The sequence below is a fragment of the Alligator sinensis genome, unplaced genomic scaffold, assembly GCF_000455745.1.
Source record: "Alligator sinensis unplaced genomic scaffold, ASM45574v1 scaffold280_1, whole genome shotgun sequence".
Classification (NCBI taxonomy): Eukaryota; Metazoa; Chordata; order Crocodylia; family Alligatoridae; genus Alligator; species Alligator sinensis.
The window spans coordinates 1,686,947-1,691,105 of NW_005841835.1; the positions used below are offsets into that span (position 1 = coordinate 1,686,947).

Genomic DNA, 4,159 nt, shown 5'->3' on the forward strand with positions numbered 1-4,159 from the left:
AGTCCGTCTTGAATCACGGTGGGGGAGTCCCAGTCCCTGCACAAGAAAACGGAGGTGAAGAATTTGTTAAAGAGGTCTGCCTTCTCCTCTGGCGCAACCACCAGATTGCCCAGCGCATCTTGCAGGGGCCCCACATTTCCCAGTGCCTTCTTCATCCTCCCTATATATTTGAAAAAGGACTTTTTATTATCTTTGATCTTGGACGCTAGCCCTAGCTCTTATGTCCACCTTAGCTTTCCTAACAGCCCCCCTACAGGCCTGAGCAGTGGAGGTATACTCTTCTTTGGAGATAGCCCCCACCTTCCACCAGGTGTACGCCACCTTTTTGGCAACCAGGCATTCCCAGACGTCCTTGGTGAGCCAGGGAGGCTTTTGGGCACTCTTGCCCCCCTTGCTTCTTTTTGGGATCATCACCCCTTGGGCCCTGAGTATCGTCTCGTTAAGGAACAACCACTCATCTTGGGCACTGAGTTCCCCTGCCTTTGAGGACCCCAGCACCTCTCTTACCAATCTCAACTCGTTGAAGTTGGCCCTCTTGAAGTCTAGGGCTACCGCCTTGCTGCAGGTCCTTGTCACCCTGTGCTGGATGATGAATCATCGCCAGGATTACCCCAGGAGGTTCACATGGTCATGGGATGATCCCAGTGACCATGCCGGTGCCCATACCCTGCTGCGGAACATACCAAGGGCCCTGGGCAGAGGATGCATGGGAGCTGTGGAGCCTGGCACTTGCTCATGCTCATCTTTGACTTGGACAGTGTATGGTCCCTGGGTTACAAGGCTTGTACTGTATCAGTGCAGAGACATATTACCCTTCATCTGGGTTTCAGCTTGTACAATCTAGGCTCTTGAGTGAAAAGTACCAGCCTTGCTAGGTTTCTCTTGCTCTGGGAAGGGGATGCTGCGTCTGTCTGAAGCCAGCAGAAGGGGTTAGATGCCCTGTGTGGTGGTGAGGAGAGAGATCTTAAACCATGGCCTATGTACCATGGGAACTATCTGAATTGTGTGTGTTCTACCAAGTCACTTCATACCCATTTCTTAAGAAGGCAGTACACAACCAGCAGTTTGGGAGCAGCAGCAATAGGGGAATGGGCTCTTGTCTGCTGTGTTCTGTGACTCTGCTTAGTCATAGATTTCATAGATGTTTAGGGTTGGAAGGGACCTCAGTAGATCATCAAGTCTGACCCCCTGCCCCAGGCAGGAAAGAGCGCTGGGGTCGGATAACCTTACCTAGGTGCTTGTCTAGTCTACTCCTAAAGATCTCCAAGGTAAGGGAGAGCACCACCTCCCTTTGAAGCCCATTCCTGATTTTGGCAACCCTTATCATAAAGAATTTTTTTCTAATGTCTAATCTAAATCTGCTCTCCATCAGCTTATGGTTGTTGTTCCTAGTAACTCCAAGGGGTGCCCTGGTAAACAGAGTACACCCTATTCCTTGCTCCCCCACAAGATGAATTTGTAGATGGCCACAAGATCCCCTCTCAGCCTTCTTTTGTGGAGGCTGAAGAGATTCAGGTCCCTCAATCTCTCCTTGTAGGATCTTACCTGCAGGCCCTTAACTGTATGAGTAGCCCTCCTCTCCTCTCAAGGTCATCCACATCCCTCTTGAAGTGTAGTCATTGGGTCCCTGATGGATAGTGGTTGTGATGACTGGAACCAGGATGAGGACTGAAGTCTCTCTCTCCCATTGTGAACATAGTGATAATAATGTGTATTTACCTGATGCTTTTGAGATTGATTTAATATTGTTAAGTGACTATTGCCGTCCCTAGGGGTGTTATTGTCCCTGTGGTGCAGAGGGCCCAGACAAGAGATGGAACCTGGGGCTGGAAGAGGCCTTCTAGGTCAACAGGGTCATACACTATAATCTGTCTCATAAATCAATCAAGCTTTGTCTTTAAAACCAGGGATTTTTTTTGCCCTCACTACTCAAATTGGATGGCTGTTCCAGAACCTCTCTTCTCTGGTGGTTAGAAACCTAATTTCCAGCTTAAATTTCTTCATGGCCAGTTCATGCCAATTTTTGTGCGTGCCAGCACTGTTTTTTAGCATTAATAGCTCTTTCCCCTCCCTGTATGTATTTATAGACAGCAAACATACCCCTCACAGCTTTCTTATTGCTAATTGAAACAAGCTGAACTCTTAGCCTGCTTCCTCTTGTGTGACAGGCTAGCAGTTCCCCTTATGCTCCTAATAGTTCTTCGCTACACATGTTCCAGTTTGAATTCAGCTTAATTGAGCCTGGCTGACCAGAAATATACACAGTATTCCAGATGAAGTCAGACCTTCTACTGCTTCCTACTCTCCAACTGATGTGACCCCAGCGTATAGCTGAAGTTCTTGTTATTAGTCCATAAATGCAGGATCTGGCATTTTGTACTACTGGAATTTTTAGTCCTGAAGGTCACTTGGTTCTTCCTATGTGATATTCCAGTCTTCCTCTGTATCAAGAATGCTTCTAAACTTTGTACCCTCAACTCATCATCAGCCTGCTCCCCCTGTTCTGTGTCAGAGTCATTAATGAAAATACTAAGCTCATGGAGGCACTTCAGTGTTAACCTCCTTCCAGTCTGATAGTTCCCCTTTGGACATAGATGTCACCATCTCCCTTCTCACTCGGTTTACAGTTCTGCTCAACACCAGCTTCACCAGTGATTTCTGGTGTGGCATCATATCAAATCTAGACCTAAACAACAAAGAGAGAGAGACATATTTTTTATCTAGAAAATTCCTTGCCTTTTCACAGGAAAGGAACTGGGCTGAGATCACACAGTGAATTGGTGGGAGAGGTGGGACTAGGATTCTGCAGCTGTCAGCTGGCCTGATGACTTCCCCAGCATGAGCTGCAGCATTGATAGGCAGGAGACTTGCCTTCTGCTCCTCTGACAGATCACCTGGGCTAGGAGCTCAGCCCTAGGGCAGGTTTCAAAGGCCTTGCTGCACACTGGCAGTCTTGGATTCCTGAAAGTGCATCCTTTGCAGAGAGTAACCCAGTCTGGCCCTTAAGGGGACTGGAGTGAGAGGATGAGACTGGCTGGCAGTCAAGGCCTGATGAGCATGCTCCCGAGAGTTTTCAAAATGAGTGACCAGGATAGCCCCAAGCAGTAACACATCTGTTTGGCATAAGGATTCCTGAGAAGAGCAGTCACTTAAGAGCCAACTGTGCAGCAACACGTGCCCAGTAGTGTGCAGCACATGTAGGATTGCGGTCACCACAGAAAGAAAATCCTCTCAGGCAGTTCACAGCATGAATGTCACCTACGTCATTGGACCATTGGATTCTGTGCAGCTGCACATATGATGCTGGGTTAGAGGGACTTGAAGGCCTAATACCATAGTGCAGGTGTGGTGCCAGACTAGCAAGGACTACTAGCTTGATCCAAGAGAGCAAGGACAACGGCCAGTAATGTGGAGGGTCATTCATTTCCATGAGCCAAGATCCATTTGCATGTGGATAACCCCAGAGACTTGCAGCATGGGCACACTAACAACTTACTGCAAGTCAGAGGAGAGCAGGACTTTACTGTGCATCAGCTGTGCTGCAGCAACTGCCTGTGTGAACACTCTTACCCATGGTAATTGAAAAGAAAACCACAGTAGGACAAGCAGCCTTCAGGGGAAGAGGGGGTAAGCTGCTGCAGACTGGCTTTCCTTATCATGGGATAAGAGTGTGCACATGGATAGTTACTGTGGAGCAGCTGGCATGCAGCAGAATCCTGCCCTTCTCTCCCTTATGGTAACTTGTGTGTGTGCCCCTGCCCTGAGTTAAGGAAAAACTCATTCTGAAGGCAAATGCAGAGAGAACCAAGTGTGGCGGGCCAGTAGGGGGCGCTCCTGCATTGAGCCGCCCACCTCCCTGTGCCCGACCACCTTCCCAGGCTCCAAGTGCCCCCCTTAGGGTGCCTCCCGTCTGGCCGAGCCCTTCCCCGGAGCACACCCGCTAGCCTGGGGTTCCCGCTGCCACCATCCAAGGCTCTGGACTCACTTCTGGCTCTGCGCCCCTTGGAAAACACAGGCCTGATCGTCCAATGGGTACTAGACCCAATACAAGCACTTGGGGCACTTCCCCAAGTCAGGGGCTTATTAGGAAGCCTCCCTTAGTCCACCGACCTAAGGGGCCTCCTTGGCATAATTTAGACCCACCCCTCAATAAGTCTCC

At 49.4% G+C, this 4,159-nt stretch overlaps 1 protein-coding gene across 8 annotated transcripts in view; it reads left to right on the forward strand.

Annotated features, from left to right (window-relative positions):
* Nucleotides 1-4,159, forward strand: part of LTBP2 (latent transforming growth factor beta binding protein 2) — a 141,470-nt gene that overhangs the window by 106,310 nt on the left and 31,001 nt on the right. The window lies entirely within an intron of this gene.